This window comes from Arachis stenosperma, chromosome 4 (assembly GCF_014773155.1).
Source record: "Arachis stenosperma cultivar V10309 chromosome 4, arast.V10309.gnm1.PFL2, whole genome shotgun sequence".
In the NCBI taxonomy this organism is placed as follows: domain Eukaryota; kingdom Viridiplantae; phylum Streptophyta; class Magnoliopsida; order Fabales; family Fabaceae; genus Arachis; species Arachis stenosperma.
This window is the reverse complement of record NC_080380.1, coordinates 90,391,049-90,409,163: the sequence shown is the minus strand read 5'-3', so window position 1 is coordinate 90,409,163 and position 18,115 is coordinate 90,391,049. Positions and strand designations below refer to the sequence as shown.

Sequence of the window (18,115 nt, the reverse complement as noted above, 5' to 3'; positions counted from 1 at the left end):
AGGATGTCTACTTTCCAACGCCGTTGAGAGCGCGCCAATTGGGCATCTTTAGCTCCAGAAAATCCACTTCGAGTGCAGGGAGGTCAGAATCCAACAGCATCTGCAGTCCTTTTGAGTCTCTGGATCAGATTTTTGCTTAGATCCCTCAATTTCAGCCAGAAAATACCTGAAATCACAGAAAAACACACAAACTCATAGTAAAGTCCAGAAAAGTGAATTTTAACTAAAATCTAATAAAAATATAATAAAAACTAACTAGATCATACTAAAAACATACTAAAAACAATGCCAAAAAGCATACAAATTATCCGCTCATCACAACACCAAACTTAAATTGTTGCTTGTCCCCAAGCAACTGAAGATCAAATAGGATAAAAAGAAGAGAATATGCAATGAACTCCAAAAACATCTATGAAGATCAGTATTAATTAGATGAGCGGGGCTTTTAGCTTTTTGCCTCTGAATAGTTTTGGCATCTCACTCTATCCTTTGGAATTCAGAATGATTGGCTTCTTTAGGAACTTAGAATCCAGATAGTGTTATTGATTCTCCTAGTTAAGTATGATGATTCTTGAACACAGCTACTTCATGAGTCTTGGCCGTGGCCCAAAGCACTCTGTCTTCCAGTATTACCACCGGATACATACATGCCACAGACACATAATTGGGTGAACCTTTTCAGATTGTGACTCAGCTTTGCTAAAGTCCCCAATTAGAGGTGTCCAGGGTTCTTAAGCACACTCTTATTGCCTTGGATCACAACTTTATTTCTTTCTTTTTCTTTCTTTTTCTCTTTCTTTTTCGTTTTTTTTTTCGGTTTTTTTTTTGTATTCACTGCTTTTTCTTGCTTCAAGAATCATTTTTATGATTTTTCAGATCCTCAGTAACATGTCTCCTTTTTCATCATTCTTTCAAGAGCCAACATTCATGAACCACAAATTCAAAAGACATATGCACTGTTCAAGCATACATTCAGAGAACAAAAGTGTTGCCACCACATCAAAATAATTAAACTGCTATAAAATTCAAAATTCATGCAATTCTATTCTTTTTCAATTAAGAACATTTGTTTAAGAAAGGTGATGGATTCATAGGACACTCATAACTTTAAGGCATAGACACTAATGATCATAAGACACAAACATAGATAAACATAAGCACTAAAATTCGAAAAAAAAAACAAGAAAATAAAGAACAAGGAGATTAAAGAACGGGTCCACCTTAGTGATGGCGGCTTGTTCTTCCTCTTGAAGGTCTTATGGAGTGCTTGAGCTCCTCAATGTCTCTTCCTTGTCTTTGTTGCTCCTCTCTCATGATTCTTTGATCTTCTCTAATTTCATGGAGGAGAATGGAGTGTTCTTGGTGCTCTACCCTTAGTTGTCCCATGTTGGAACTCAATTCTCCTAGGGAGTTATTTAGTTGCTCCCAATAGTCTTGTGGAGGAAAGTGCATCCCTTGAGGTATCTCAGGGATCTCATGATGAGAGGGGTCTCTTGTGTGCTCCATCCTTTTCTTAGTGATGGGCTTGAGGTCATGCCTTCTCAGTTGAACCGGCTTCCCTCTTGAACTTCTCTTCCATTGGGTGTCCTCTTCACAAATGTCTGTGAGGACTTGGTCCAACCTTTGATCAAAGTTGACCTTTCTTCATGGCCACAACTTCATGGAAGTGGTCTTGATGCACCCTTGAGATGAATCTCTCCATCTCTCATGACTCAGAGGTAGAAGCTTTTGCCTTCCCTTTCCTCTTTCTAGAGGTTTCTCCAGCCTTGGATGCCATAAATGGTTATGGAAAAACAAAAAGCAATGCTTTTACCATACCAAACTTAAAAGGTTTGCTCGTCCTCGAGCAAAAGAAGAAAGATGAGAGTAGAAGAAGAAGAAATAGAGGAGAGGGAGATGGCTTTGTGTTCGGCCAAGGAGGGGGAGAAGTGGTGTTTAGGTGGTGTGAGAATGAAGGAGTGAAGAAGGGTTTATGGGGAAGAGGTGTTGAGGTGATTGGTGAATGGGTGAAGAAGAGAGAGTGTGGTGGGGTTGGTGGGGATCCTATGGGGTCCACAGATCCTGTGGTGTCAAGGAAAAGTCATCCCTGCACCAAATGGCACTCAAAAACGTGTTTTGAGCCATTTCTGGCGTTAAACGCCGGGCTGATGCCCATTCCTGGCGTTTAACGCCAGGTTCTTGCCCTTTTCTGGCGTTTAACGCCAGTCTGGTGCCCCTTTCTGGCGTTAAACGCCCAGAATGGTGCCAGACTGGGCGTTAAACGCCCAACTGCTAGCCTCACTGGCGTTTAAACGCCAGTGGGTTCTTCCTCCAGGGTGTGCTATTTTTCTTCCTGCTTTTCATTCTGTTTTTGCTTTTTCAATTGATGTTGTGACTTCACATGATCATCAACCTACAAAATAAGATAAAATAGCAAAGGAAAATATATAAAATATAACATTGGGTTGCCTCCCAACAAGCGCTTCTTTAATGTCAGTAGCTTGACAGAGGGCTCTCATGGAGCCTCACAGATACTCAGAGCAATGTTGGAACCTCCCAACACCAAACTTAGAGTTTGAATGTGGGGGTTCAACACCAAACTTAGAGTTTGGTTGTGGCCTCCTAACACCAAACTTAGAGTTTGACTGTGGGGGCTCTGTTTGACTCTGATTTGAGAGAAGCTCTTCATGCTTCTTCTCCATGGTGACAGAGGGATATCCTTGAGCCTTAAACACAAAGGATTCTTCATTCACTTGAATGATCAGTTCACCTCCATCAACATCAATCACAGCCTTTGCTGTGGCTAGGAAGGGTCTGCCAAGGATGATAGATTCATCCATGCACTTCCCAGTCTCTAGGACTATGAAATCAGTAGGGATGTAATGGTCCTCAATCTTCACCAATACATCCTCTACAAGTCCATGAGCTTGTTTTCTTGAGTTGTCTGCCATCTCTAGTGAGATTCTTGCAGCTTGTACCTCAAAGATCCCTAGCTTCTCCATTACAGAGAGAGGCATGAGGTTTACACTTGACCCTAAGTCACACAGAGCCTTCTTGAAGGTCATGGTGCCTATGGTACAAGGTACTAAAAACTTCCCAGGATCTTGTCTCTTTTGAGGTAATTTCTGCCTAGACAAGTCATCCAGTTCTTTGGTGAGCAAAGGAGGTTCATCCTCCCAAGTCTCATTTCCAAATAACTTGTCATTTAGCTTCATGATTGCTCCAAGGTATTTAGAAAATTGCTCTTCAGTGACATACTCATCCTCTTCAGAGGAAGAATACTCATCAGAGCTCATGAAAGGCAGAAGTAAGTCCAATGGAATCTCTATGGTCTCATTTTGAGCCTCAGATTCCCATGGTTCCTCATTAGGGAACTCATTGGAGGTCAGTGCACGCCCATTGAGGTCTTCCTCAGTGGCGTTCACTTCCTTTCCCTCCACTCCAGATTCGGCCATGGTTATGGCTTTGCACTCTCCTTTTGGATTTTCTTCTGTATTACTTGGGAGAGTACTAGGAGGGAGTTCAGTAACTTTCTTGCTCAGCTGTCCCACTTGTGCCTCCAAATTCCTAATGGAGGACCTTGTTTCAGTCATGAAACTTTGAGTGGTTTTGATTAGATCAGAGACCATGGTTGCTAAGTCAGAGGGGTTCTGCTTAGAATTCTCTGTCTGTTGCTGAGAAGATGATGGAAAAGGCTTGCCATTGCTAAACCTGTTTCTTCCACCATTGTTGTTATTGAAACCTTGTTGAGGTCTCTCTTGATTCTTCCATGAGAAATTTGGGTGATTTCTCCATGAAGAATTATAGGTGTTTCCATAGGGTTCTCCTAGGTAATTCACCTCTTCCATTGAGGGGTTCTCAGGATCATAAGCTTCTTCTTCAGATGAAGCATCCTTAGTACTGCTTGGTGCATTTTGCATTCCAGACAGACTTTGAGAAATCAAATTGACTTGTTGAGTCAATATCTTATTCTGAGCCAAAATGGCATTCAGAGTATCAATCTCAAGAACTCCTTTCTTCTGACTTGTCCCATTGTTCACAGGATTTCTTTTAGAAGTGTACATGAATTGGTTATTTGCAACCATTTCAATTAGTTCTTGAGCTTCTGTAGGCGTCTTCTTCAGATGAAGAGATCCTCCAGCAGAGCTATCCAGAGACATCTTGGATAGTTCAGAGAGACCATCATAGAAAATACCTATGATGCTCCATTCAGAAAGCATGTCAGATGGACATTTTCTGATCAATTGTTTGTATCTTTCCCAAGCTTCATAGAGGGATTCTCCATCCTTCTGTCTGAAGGTTTGGACTTCCACTCTAAGCTTACTCAATTTTTGAGGTGGAAAGAACTTTGCCAAGAAGGCATTGACTAGCTTTTCCCAAGAGTCCAGGCTTTCTTTAGGTTGAGAGTCCAACCATGTCTTAGCTCTGTCTCTTACAGCAAAAGGGAATAGCATCAGTCTGTAGACCTCAGGGTCAACCCCATTAGTCTTGACTGTGTCACAGATTTGCAAGAACTCAGCTAAAAACTGATGAGGATCTTCCAATGGAAGTCTATGGAACTTGCAATTCTGTTGCATTAGAGAAACTAACTGAGGCTTAAGCTCAAAGTTGTTTGCTCCAATGGCAGGGATAGAGATGCTTCTCCCATAGAAGTCGGGAGTAGGTGCAGTAAAGTCACCCAGCACCTTCCTTGCATTGTTGGCATTGTTGTTGTTTTCGGCTGCCATATCTTCTTCTCCTTGAAGAATTCGGTCAGGTCCTCAACAGAGAGTTGTGCCTTAGCTTCTCTTAGCTTTCGCTTCAAGGTCCTTTCAGGTTCAGGGTCAGCTTCAACAAGAATGCCTTTGTCTCTGCTCCTGCTCATATGAAAGAGAAGAGAACAAGAAAATGTGGAATCCTCTATGTCACAGTATAGAGATCCCTTGAGGTGTCAGAGGAAAAGAAAAATAGAAGAAGGAGGTAGAAGAATTCGAACTTGATTAGATAGAGTTCGAATTGTGCATTAAGAAGGAGTGATACTCCATAAATAGAAGGATGTGAGAAGAGGGGAAGTAATTTTCGAAAATTAAGTAGAAGATTTTGAAAACATTTTTGAAAAACACTACTTGATTTTCGAAAACAAGAGTGGGAAAGAAATCAAATGATTTTTGAAAAAGACTTTGAATTTAGAAATTAAAAAGATTTGATTGAAAACTATTTTGAAAAAGATGTGATTAAAAAGATATGATTGGTTTTAAAAAAGATGTGATTGAGAAGATATGATTTTAAAAACATTTTAAAAAGATTTGATTTTAAAATTAATGACTTGCCTGACAAGAAAAGATATGATTCAAAAATTAAACCTTCCTCAACAGAAAAGGCAACATACTTGAAATTTTGAATCAAATTATTAATTGTTAGCAAGTATCTTTGAAAAAGGAAAGAAATTGATTTTGAAAACATTTGATTGAAAAGATATGATTTGGAAAAGATTTGATTTTGAAAAACTTTGAAAACTTGAAAAAAATTTGATTTGAAAACAAAATCTTCCCCTTTGTGCCATCCTGGCGTTAAACGCCCAGAATGGTATCCATTCTGGCATTTAACGCCCAAAATGCTACCTTTTTGGGCGTTAAACGCCCAACCAGGTACCCTGGCTGGCGTTTAAACACCAGTCTGTCCTTCTTCACTGGGCGTTTTGAACGCCCAGCTTTTTCTGTGTAATTCCTCTGCTGCATGTTCTGAATCTTCAGTTCCCTGTACTATTGACTTGAAAATAGTACCAAGATCAAATAAACAAGGCATGCAAGACACCAAACTTAAGTTTAGACACTAGACTCAAACAAGAAACATAAAGTATTTTTGGTTTTTATGATTTTAAAAAATTTTTTTGTGCTTTTTTTTTCGAAAATTATGTGAAAACAGAAAATAAAGGTTTCAGAATTCTCAATTTGAATTTCCAGGAATCATTGCAATGCTAGTCTAAGACTCCGGTCCAGGAATTAGACATGGCTTCACAGCCAGCCAAGCTCTCAAAGAAAGCTTCGGTCCAAAACACTAGACATGGCCAATGGTCAGCCAAGCCTTAGCAGATCATTGCTCCAATAGCAAGATTGATAGAGATCAACAAGCTATTGTGATGATCAGTTGAAACCTCGGTCCAATAAGATTAGACATGGCTTCACAGCCAGCCAGATTTCAGCAGATCACCATGAAACACTAGAATCCATTCTTAAGAACTCTGAAGAAAAATACCTAATCTAAGCAACAAGATGAACCGTCAGTTGTCCATACACGAATAATCCCCGGCAACGGCGCCAAAAACTTGGTGCACGAAATTGTGATCACTACTTTTACACAAAACAATCCCTAGTAATGGCTCCAAAGACTTGGTGCTCAATACCATGGCATAAACACAACTTCGCACAACTAACCAGCAAGTGCACTGGGTCGTCCAAGTAATACCTTACGTGAGTAAGGGTCGATCCCACGGAGATTGTTGGTATGAAGCAAGCTATGGTCACCTTGTAAATCTCAGTCAGGCAGACTCAAATGGGTATAGTGATAAACGAATAAAGCATAAAGATAAAGATAGAGATACTTATGTATATCATTGATGAGAGCTTCAGATAAGCGTATGAAGATGCCTTCCCTTCCGTCTCTCTGCTTTCCTACAGTCTTCATCCAATCCTTCTTACTCCTTTCCATGGCAAGCTCATGTAGGGTTTCACCGTTGTCAGTGGCTACCTCCCATCCTCTCAGTGAAAACGTCGCCTATGCTCTGTCACAGCATGGGTAATCAGCTGTCGGTTCTCGGTCAGGCCGGAATAAAATCCATCGATTCTTTTGCGTCTGTCACTAACGCCCCGCCTGCTAGGAGTTTGAAGCACGTCACAGTCATTCAATCATTGAATCCTACTCAGAATACCACAGACAAGGTTAGACCTTCCGGATTCTCTTGAATGCCGCCATCAGTTCTCGCCTATACCACGAAGACTCTGATCTCACGGAATGGCTGGCTCGTTTGTCAGGCGAGCACTCGGTTGTCAGGCGATCAACCATGCATCGTGTATCAGGAATCCAAGAGATATTCACTAAGCCTCGTATGCTTGTAGAACAAGAGTGGTTGTCAGTCACTTTGTTCATAAGTGAGAATGATGATGAGTGTCACGGATCATCACATTCATCAAGTTGAAGAACAGGTGATATCTTGGAACAAGAACAAGCGGAATTGAATAGAAGAACAATAGTAATTGCATTAATACTCGAGGTACAGCAGAGCTCCACACCTTAATCTATGGTGTGTAGAAACTCCACCGTTGAAAATACATAAGAACAAGGTCTAGGCATGGCCGTGAGGCCAGCCTCTCAGTGATCAAAAGATTCAAAGATCTCAAGATGTCTAATACAATAGTAAAAGGTCCTACTTATAGAAAACTAGTAGCCTAAGGTGTACAAAGATGAGTAAATGACATAAAAATCCACTTCCGGGCCCACTTGGTGTGTGCTTGGGCTGAGCAAATGAAGCATTTTCGTGTAGAGACTCCTCTTGGAGTTAAACGCTAGCTTTGGTGCCAGTTTGGGCGTTTAACTCCCATTTAGGTGCCAGTTCCGGCGTTTAACGCTGGAATTTCTGAGGGTGACTTTGAACGCCGGTTTGGGCCATCAAATCTTGGGCAAAGTATGGACTATCATATATTGCTGGAAAGCCCAAGATTTCTACTTTCCAACGCCGTTGAGAGCGCGCCAATTGGGCTTCTGTAGCTCCAGAAAATCCACTTCGAGTGCAAGGAGGTCAGAATCCAACAGCATCTGCAGTCCTTTTGAGTCTCTGGATCAGATTTTTGCTCAGATCCCTCAATTTCAGCCAGAAAATACCTGAAATCACAGAAAAACACACAAACTCATAGTAAAGTCCAGAAAAGTGAATTTTAACTAAAAACTAATAAAAATATAATAAAAACTAACTAGATCATACTAAAAACATACTAAAAATAATGCCAAAAAGCATACAAATTATCCGCTCATCAGATATGTGGCAAAATGTCATATGACGCGTGCACATCAGGCACGCAAACGCGTGGAAGTGCAAAAGTGGAAAATGACACGCATGCGTCAACGACGCATACGCGTGGGTGGGTTTGTGCTTCTAGCACAATTTCAGCACCAAGCTAGAATAACTTTCGGCCAATACACCTTTTACGTCGAATTCGCAAGGTCACGCATGCGCGTCATTGACGCGTACGCATGAAGTGCCAAATTCTTAGATGACGCATACGCATGAGGGACGCGTACGCGTGGTGATGCTTGTGCGATTGGCACTCTTTCTGCACTGTTCCCACGCAACTTTCTGTTCAGTTTTTTTATGCAATATGCAATATGCATAAGAAGATGCAAACTATATGTACTAATAATGAGAAGAGTCACTTAAAAAGAAAACTAAGAAGAGAGAAAAGAACGATCATACCATGGTGGCTTGTCTCCCACCTAGCACTTTTAGTTAAAGTCCTTAAGTTGGACAATTGGTGAGTTCCTTGTCATGGTGGCTTGTGCTTGAACTCGTCTAGGAATCCCTACCAATATTTGTAATTCCAATAGCCTCTGGGATCCCAAACTAGGCGCATAACGCCTTCGAGCAAGTTGAAGCAAGTGACAAGGCCCCAAGAGTGTCGATTACTATAATAAATTTCGGGGTCTCAAACCTTGCTTTTGCACCCGTCTTTATGTTGATCACCATTGTTCCAACCGGGTGGCAAGCAATTTGAATTCTCACTGAAGCGGCCAGACAACTTCCTAGACCCATTCAATTGAGCTCTACACTAACCTTGGCGTTTAAACTTTGAGCACACAACCATATTGAACCATGCTTGACAGTTCTTACCATTAACCATCTTCCTCTTACTCTTAATGCCACAAAGAGCTCTAAGTTGACCATCCGTCTCCAGTAGCCCATATTCAAGTGGGATAGTAAAGGTTAAGGATAGGAATTTTACCCACTTGAATGTTGTATTGGATGGTAATGGCTTTGGGGGAGGTATTTCTGATGATCTTGCAAGCTCCACTCCCTTATGCTCTTCTTGGAATTCCTCTACCTTTTTACAAGCTTCTTCAATTTCAACCTCTTCCTCTTGGTAGCTTTCTTCCAATTCAATTTTGTCTTCATTGCTTGCCAAGGGCATGGGAGGTTGTGCTTCTTCTTCTTGAATCTCCATCTCTTGATCAACCTCTACCAAGTCTTCAACCATGATATGCCTTGGAAGTTGTACACCCTCCTCAACATCAATTTCAAGCGCCTTGGAAGGAGGCTCTATGACTTGAGTTTCCCATGGATGTTCCGCATCTCCAAAGTCGTCAACCACTTCCTCTTTAACTATTGCAGCTTCGTCTAGTTGTTTTAGCATAAAATCATACTCCTCCTTGATGATTTCCTTTCCATGACGACTCCCTTCAACTACTCCTTCATCTTCAAGGGTCTCCCCTACCTCCACGTTTTGGGCTTTCTCTTGCTCTTCTGGAAATAAGGCCGCGTGTAACCGATCCATTGCGTCCCTAAGACGATCCCTTCTCTCTTGTTCCATGTCAGTAGTATCATTGGGATCAGGTTGCTTATGGATTGATGGATGTGGGTGCTCTTCCATGGAGGGTGGTGATGGGTGATAGGCAAAATTGTGACTCGTACTTTTCACAACTTGAACAATTCCTAGCAATGGCTCCAAAAACTTGGTGCACAATACTATGGTTCACACACATTCTTCACAACTTCGCATAACTAACCAGCAAGTGCACTGGGTCCTCCAAGTAATAAATCTTACGTGAGTAAGGGTCGATCCCACGGAGATTGTTGATATGAAGCAAGTTATGGTCATCTTGTAAATCTCAGTTAGGCGGATTCTAATGGTTATAATGGTTTTCGAATATAAAGATAAATAAAGCATAAAATAGAGATAGAGATACTTATGTAATTCATTGGTGGGAATTTCAGATAAGCGCATGAAAATACTGTGTTCCTTCTGAATCTCTGCTTTCCTACTGCTTTCATCCAATCATTCTTACTCCTTTCCATGGCAAGCTGTATGTTGGGGGATCACCGTTGTCAATGGCTACCGTCCATCCTCTCAGTGAAAATGGTCCAGGTGCGCTGTCACCGCACGGCTAATCATCTGTCGGTTCTCGATCATGTAAGAATAGGATTTACTATCCTTTTGCGTTGTCACCACGCCCTACAGTCGTGAGTTTAAAGCTCATCACAGTCATTCAATCCCTGAATCCTACTCGGAATACCACAGACAAGGTTTAGACTTTTTGGATTCTCAAGAATGCTGCCAATGGATTCTAGCTTATACCACGAAGATTCTGATTAAGGAATCCAAGAGATATTCATTCAAGCTTATTTGCATGTAGAACAAAAGTGGTTGTCAGGCACACGTTCATAAGTGAGAACGGTGATGAGCGTCACATAATCATCACATTCATCAGGTTCTTGGGTGCGAATGGATATCTTAGAATAAGAATAAGCGTGAATTGAATAGAAACAGTAGTAATTGCATTAATACTCGAAGAACAGCAAAGCTCCACACCCTTAATCTATGGTGTGTAGAAACTCCACCGTTAAAAATACATAAGTGATAAAGGTGTTCATTGGTTTCGGCTCCATAGAGGGAACCAGGATAACCAAGACTCTCAATACAATAGTAAAAAGTTCTACTTATACTAAACTAGTTACTAGGGTTTATAGAAATAAGTCTAAATGCAGAAATCCACTTCCGGGGCTCACTTTGGTGTGTGCTTGGGCTGAGCTTAAGCTTTACACGTGCAGAGGCTTCTCTTGGGGTTAAACGCCAAGTTGTAATGTGTTTTTGGCATTTAACTCTGGTTTGTGACGTGTTTCTGGTGTTTTACTCTAGAATGCAGCATGGAGCTGGTGTTGAATGCCAATTTGCGTCATCTAAACTCGAATAAAGTATGGACTATTATAAATTGCTAGAAAGTCCTGGATGTCTACTTTTCAACGCAATTGAGAGCGCGCCATTTAGAGTTCTGTAGCTCCAAAAAATCCCTTTCGAGTGTAAGGAGGTCAGAATCCAACAACATCTATTGTCCTTTTTCAGCCTCCTATCAGATTTTTGCTCAGGTCCCTCAATTTCAGCCAGAAAATATCTGAAATCACAGAAAAACACACAAACTCATAGTAACGTCTAGAAATGTGAATTTTGCATAAAAACTAATAAAAACATCCCTAAAAGTAGCTAGATCCTACTAAAAACTACCTGAAAACAATGCCAAAAAGCGTATAAATTATCCACTCATCACAACACCAAACTTAAATTGTTGCTTGTCCCCAAGCAACTGAAAATCAAATAGGATAAAAAGAAGAGAATATACTATAAATCCCAAAATATCAATGAATATTAATTCTAATTAGATGAGCGGGACTTGTAGCTTTTTGCTTCTGAACAGTTTTGGCATCTCACTTTATCCTTAGAAGTTTAGAATGATTGGCATCCATAGGAACTCAGAGTTCAGATAGTGTTATTGATTCTCCTAGTTAAGTATGTTGATTCTTGAACACAGCTACTTTTATGAGTCTTGGTCGTGGCCCTAAGCACTTTGTTTTCCAGTATTACCACCGGATACATAAATGCCACAGACACATGACTGGGTGAACCTTTTCAGATTGTGACTCAGCTTTGCTAAAGTCCCCAGTTAGAGGTGTCCAGAGCTCTTAAGCACACACTTTTTTTTTTTGGATCACGACTTTAACCACTCAGTCTCAAGCTTTTCATTTTGACCTTCATGACACAAGCACATGGTTAGGGACAGCTTGATTTAGCCGCTTAGGCCTGGATTTTATTTCCTTGGGCCCTCCTATCCATTGATGCTCAAAGCCTTGGATCCTTTTTACCCTTGCCTTTTGGTTTTAAGGGCTATTGGCTTTTTCTGCTTGCTTTTCTTTCTTTCTCTCTTTTTCGCAAGCTTCTTCTTTTTCACTGCTTTTTCTTGCTTCAAGAATCAATTTCATGATTTTTCAGATTATCAATAACATTTCTCTTTGTTCATTGATGAGCGGATAATTTGTATGCTTTTTGGCATTGTTTTTAGTATGTTTTTAGTAGTTTTAGTTTAGTTTTTATTATATTTTTATTAGTTTTTAATTAAAATTCACTTTTCTGGACTTTACTATGAGTTTGTGTGTTTTTCTGTGATTTCAGGTATTTTCTGGCTGAAATTGAGGGACCTGAGCAAAAATCTGATTCAGAGACTGAAAAGGACTGCAGATGCTGTTGGATTCTGACCTCCCTGCACTCGAAGTGGATTTTCTGGAGCTACAGAAGCCCAATTGGCGCGCTCTCAACGGCGTTGGAAAGTAGACATCCTGGGCTTTCTAGCAATATATAATAGTCCATACTTTGCCCAAGATTTGATGGCCCAAACCGGCGTTCAAAGTCACCTTCAGAATTCCCAGCGTTAAACGCCGGAACTGGCACCTAATTGGGAGTTAAACGCCCAAACTGGCATAAAAGCTGGAGTTAAACGCCAAGAAGAGTCTCTACACGAAAAATGCTTCATTGCTCAGCCCAAGCACACACCAAGTGGGCCCGGAAGTGGATTTTTATGTCATTTACTCATCTTTGTACACCTTAGGCTACTAGTTTCTATAAGTAGGACCTTTTACTATTGTATTTTCATCTTTGGACATCTAGTTCTTAGATCATTTTGAGGGCTGGCCTCACGGCCATGCCTAGACCTTGTTCTTATGTATTTTCAACGGTGGAGTTTCTACACACCATAGATTAAGGTGTGGAGCTCTGCTGTACCTCGAGTATTAATGCAATTACTATTGTTCTTCTATTCAATTCCGCTTGTTCTTTACCAAGATATCACTTGTTCTTCAACTTGATGAAGGTGGTGATTGACACTCATCATCATTCTCACCTATGAACAAGGTGACTGACAACCATTCTCGTTCTACAAGCATCCGAGGCTTAGTAAATATCTCTTGGATTCTTCGGAATCTTCGTGGTATAGGCAGGACCTGATGGCGGCATTCAAGAGAATCCGGAAGGTCTAAACCTTGTCTGTGGTATTCTGAGTAGGATTCAATGATTGAATGACTGTGACGTGCTTCAAACTTGTAACCTACTGGGCGTTAGTGACAGACGCAAAAGAGTGATTCTATTCCGGTAGGGGAGGGAACCAAACCGGTGATTGGCAGCACTGTGACAGAGTGTGTGCATTAGCTTTCACTGCGCGGATGGGAGGTAGCTGCTGACAACAGTGAAACCCTACACGAGCTTGCCATGGAAAGGAGTAAGAAGGATTGGATGAAGACTGTAGGAAAGCAGAGAGACGGAAGGGAAGGCATCTTCATACGCTTATCTGAAGCTCGTACACCAATGATATACATAAGTATCCCTATCTTTATCTTTTATGTTATTTTCGTTCATCACCATTATACATTTGAGTCTGCCTGACTGAGATTTACAAGGTGACCATAGCTTGCTTCATACCACCAATCTCCGTGGGATCGACCCTTACTCACGTAAGGTATTACTTGGACGACCCAGTGCACTTGCTGGTTAGTTGTGCGAAGTTGTAGTGATCACAATTTCGTGCACCAAGTTTTTGGCGCCGTTGCCGGGGATTATTTGAGTTGTGAAAAAGTATTGTTCACAATTTCGCGCACCAAGTTTTTGGCGCCGTTGCCGGGGATTGTTCAAGTTTTGAGCAAGCTTTTGGTAACAATGCCTGGGATTGTTCTAGTTTGGACAACTGACGGTTCATCTTGTTGCTTAGATTAGGTATTAATTTTTTTGAAATTCTTGAAGATGAATTCTAGAGTTTCATGATGATTTGTTGAAATCTGGCTGGCTGAGAAGCCATGTCTAATCTGATTGGACCGAGGTTTCAACTTATCACCACAAGAGCTTGTTGATTCTCATCAATTTTGCTCTTGGAGCAGTGATCTGCTAAGATTTGGCTGACCTCTGGTCATGTCTAGTGTTTTGGACCGAAGCTTTCTTTGAAAGCTTGGCTGGCTGTGAAGCCATGTCTAATTCCTGGACCGAGTCTTAGACTAGCATTGCACTGATTCCTGGAATCTCATTAAGAATTTGATACCTTTTCTCATTTAATTTTCGAAAAACACAAAAAAATTTTACAAAATCATAAAAACCAAAAATATTTGATGTTTCCTGCTTAAGTCTAGTGTCTCATCTTAAGTTTAGTGTCAATTGTATGCATTCATTCATGTGTCTTAAGGATCCTCAAGTAATTCTTGATGATTTTTGTGTTCTAATCTTTGAATTCTATTGACTTGAAGCATTTTGTGTGTCTCATATGCATTCTCATATTGTTAGTGTCAGTAGTATACAAACTGCTAAGTTTGGTGTTTTGCATGCATTGTTAATTGATTCCTTTTGCATTTTGATTATTAAAATCCAAAATATTTTAATTTGTGTCTTTTCAAGTCAATGATACAAAGAATTGAAGATTCAGAACATACTGCAGAGGAATTACACAGAAAAAGCTGAGCATTCAAAAATGCCCAGTGAAGAAGGCAGACTGGCGTTTAAACGCCAGCCAGGGTACCTGGTTGGGCGTTTAACGCCCAAAAAGGTAGCATTTTGGGCGTTAAACGCCAGAATGTATACCATTCTGGGCGTTTAACGCCAGGATGGTGCTAGGGGGAAGATTTTGTTTTCAAATCAATTTTTTTCTTAGTTTTTCAAAATCAAATCTTTTTCAAATCAAATCTTTTCAATCAAATGTTTTCAAAATCAATTTCTTTCCTTTTTAAAAGATACTTACTAACAATTAATGATTTGATTGAACATCTCAAAATTGTTGTCTTTTCTGTTGAGGAAGGTTTTATGTTTGAATCATATCTTTTCTTGTTAGGCAAGTCATTAATTTTTAAAATCATATCTTTTCAAATTGTTTTCAAATCATATCTCTTAAAATTGTTTTCAAATCATATCTTCTCAATCACATCTTTTTAAAACCATAACTTTTCAATTAAATCTTTTTAACCACATCTTTTCAAAATAGTTTTCAATCAAATCTTTTTAATTTCTAATTTTAAAATCTTTTTTCAAAATCACTTGATTTCTTTTCCACTTTGATTTTCGAAAATCAATTAATGTTTTTTCAAAAATGTTTCAAATATTTTAATGAATTTTCGAAATTCTCTTCCCTCCTTCCCACATCCTTCTATTTATGGAGTACCACTCCTTCTAAATGCACAATTCGAACCTATCTAATTAAAGTTCGAATTCTTCTTCTCCTTCTTCTTTCTATTTCTCTTTTCCTCGACATTTCAAGGAATCTCTATACTGTGACATAGAGGATTCCACACTTTCTGTTTCTCTTCTCTTTCATATGAGCAGGAGCAGAGACAAAGGCATTCTTGTTGAAGCTGACCCTGAACCTGAGAGGACCTTGAAGCGAAAGCTAAGAGAAGCCAAGGCACAACTCTCTTTAGAGGACCTGACCGAATTCTCAAGGAGAAGAACACATGGCAGCCGAAAACAACAACAATGCCAACAATGCAAGGAAGGTGCTGGGTGACTTTACTGCACCTACTCCTGATTTTATGGGAGAAGCATCTCTATCCCTGCCATTGGAGCAAACAACTTTGAGCTTAAGCCTCAATTAGTTTTCTCTAATGCAACAGAATTGCAAGTTTCATGGACTTCCAATGGAAGATCTCATCAGTTCTTAGCTGAATTCTTGCAAATCTGTGACACAGTCAAGACTAATGGGGTTAACCCTGAGGTCTATAGACTGATGCTATTCCCTTTTGCTGTAAGAGACAGAGCTAGAATATGGTTGGATTCTCAAACCTAAAGAAAGCCTGGACTCTTGGGAAAAGCTAGTCAATGCCTTCTTGGCAAAGTTCTTTCCACCACAAAGATGGAGTAAGCTTAGAGTGGAAGTCCAAACCTTCAGACAGAAGGATGGAGAATCCCTCTATGAAGCTTGGGAAAGATACAAACAATTAATCAGAAGATGTCCCTCAGACATGCTTTCTGAATGGAGCATCATAGGTATTTTCTATGATGGTCTCTCTGAACTATCCAAGATGTCTTGGATAGCTCGGCTGGAGGATCTCTTCATCTGAAGAAGACGCCTGCAGAAGCTCAAGAATTGATTGAAATGGTTGCAAATAACCAATTCATGTACACTTCTGAAAGGAATCCTGTGAACAATGGGACTAGTCAGAAGAAGGTTCTTGAGATTGACACTATGAATGCCATATTGGCTCAGAACAAGATATTGACTCAACAAGTCAATTTGATTTCTCAAAGTCTGTCTGGAATGCAAAATGCACCAAGCGTACTAAGGAAGCTTCATCTGAGGAAGAAGCTTATGATCCTGAGAACCCTTCAGTGGAAGAGGTAAATACCTAGGAGAACCCTATGGTAACACCTATAATTCTTCATGGAGAAATCACCAATCTCTCATGGAAGAATCAAGAGAGACCTCAACAAGGTTTCAATAATAATGGTGGAAGAAACAGGTTTAACAATGTAAACCTTTTCCATCATCTTCTCAGCAACAGACAGAGAGCTCTAAGCAGAATACCTCTGACTTAGCAACCATGGTCTCTGATCTAATCAGACCACTCAAAGTTTCATGAATGAAACAAGGTCCTCCATCAGAATTTGGAAGGACAAGTGGGTCAGCTGAGCAAGAAAGTTACTGAACTCCCTCCTAGCACTCTCCCAGTATACAGAAGAAAATCCAAAAGGAGAGTGCAAAGCCATAACCATGGCCGAATGTGGAGAGAGAAAGAGAAGAGGAGGACGCCACTGAGGAAGACCTCAGTGGGCGTGTACCTCTCCTCTGAGGACCAATGGGAATCTGAGGCTCAAAATGAGACCATAGATTCCATTGGACTTACTTCTGCCATTCATGAGCTCTGATGAGTATTCTTCCTCTGAAGAGGATGAGTATGTCACTGAGGAAACAAGTTGCTAAATACCTTGGAGCACTCATGAAAACTGAATGACAAGTTATTTGGAAATGAGACTTGGGAGGATGAACCACCCTTGCTCACCAAAGAACTGAATGACTTGTCTAGGCAGAAACTGCCCTCAAAAGAGGCAGGATCCTGGGAAGTTTCTATACCTTGTACCATAGGCACCATGACCTTCAAGAAGGCCTTGTGTGACTTAGGGTCAAGTGTAAACCTCATGCCCCTCTCTGTAATGGAGAAATTAGGGATCTTTGAGGTGCAAGCTGCAAGAATCTCATTAGAGATGGCAGACAATTCAAGAAAACAAGCTCATGGACTTGTAGAGAATGTTTTGGTGAAGATTGAAGACCATTACATCCCTACTGACTTCATAGTCCCCTAGACTGGGAAGTGCATGGATGAATCCATCATCCTTGGCAGACCCTTCCTAGCCACAGCAAAAGGCTGTGATTGATGTTTGATAGAGGAGAGTTGATCATTCAAGTGAATGAAGAATCCTTGGTGTTTAAGGCCCAAGGATATCCCTCTGTCATCATGGAGAAGAAGCATAAAGAGCTTCTCTCAAAACAGAGCCCCCACAGTCAAACTCTAAGTTTGGTGTTGGGAGGCCACAACCAAACTCTAAGTTTGGTGTTGAACCCCCACATTCAAACTCTAAGTTTGGTGTTGGGAGGTTCCAACACGGTTCTGAACAACTCTGAGGCTCCATGAGAGTCCTCTGTCAAGCTAATGACAGTAAAGAAGCGCTTGTTGGGAGGCCAACCAATGCTTTATAATTAATTATTTTCTTTTGTTATTTTATCTTTTTGTAGGTGATGATCATAAGAAGTCACAAAAACAATGAAAAAAGCAAAAACAAAATGAAAAACAGGAAGAAAAACAGCACACCCTGGAGAAGAAGAAGCTGGCGTTCAAACGCCGTATGCTAACTGTTGGGCGTTTAACGCCCATTCTGGCACCATTCTGGGCGTTTAACGCCAAAAGGGGCACCAGACTTGGCGTTAACGCCAGTAAAGGGTAAAAACCTGGCGTTAAACCGCCAGGAATGGCACCAGCCCGCGTTTAACGCCAGAAAAGGCTCAAAACGTGGATTTTGATGCCATTTGGTGCAAGGATGCCTTTTCCTTGACACTACAGGATCTGTGGACCCCACAGGACCCTACATCATTCTCTCTCTTC

At 40.6% G+C, this 18,115-nt stretch overlaps 2 non-coding genes across 2 annotated transcripts; one reads left to right on the top strand and one right to left on the bottom strand.

Moving 5' to 3' along the window:
- Window positions 1–4,197: 4,197 nt before the first annotated feature.
- Window positions 4,198–4,301, top strand: LOC130977498 (small nucleolar RNA R71). Its single transcript, XR_009085187.1, has one exon. It is a non-coding gene; the product is annotated as a small nucleolar RNA R71 (small nucleolar RNA).
- An 11,576-nt stretch (window positions 4,302–15,877) lies between these two features.
- LOC130978148 (small nucleolar RNA R71) lies at window positions 15,878–15,985 on the bottom strand. The gene has a single exon (XR_009085807.1). It is a non-coding gene; the product is annotated as a small nucleolar RNA R71 (small nucleolar RNA).
- Window positions 15,986–18,115: the final 2,130 nt, after the last annotated feature.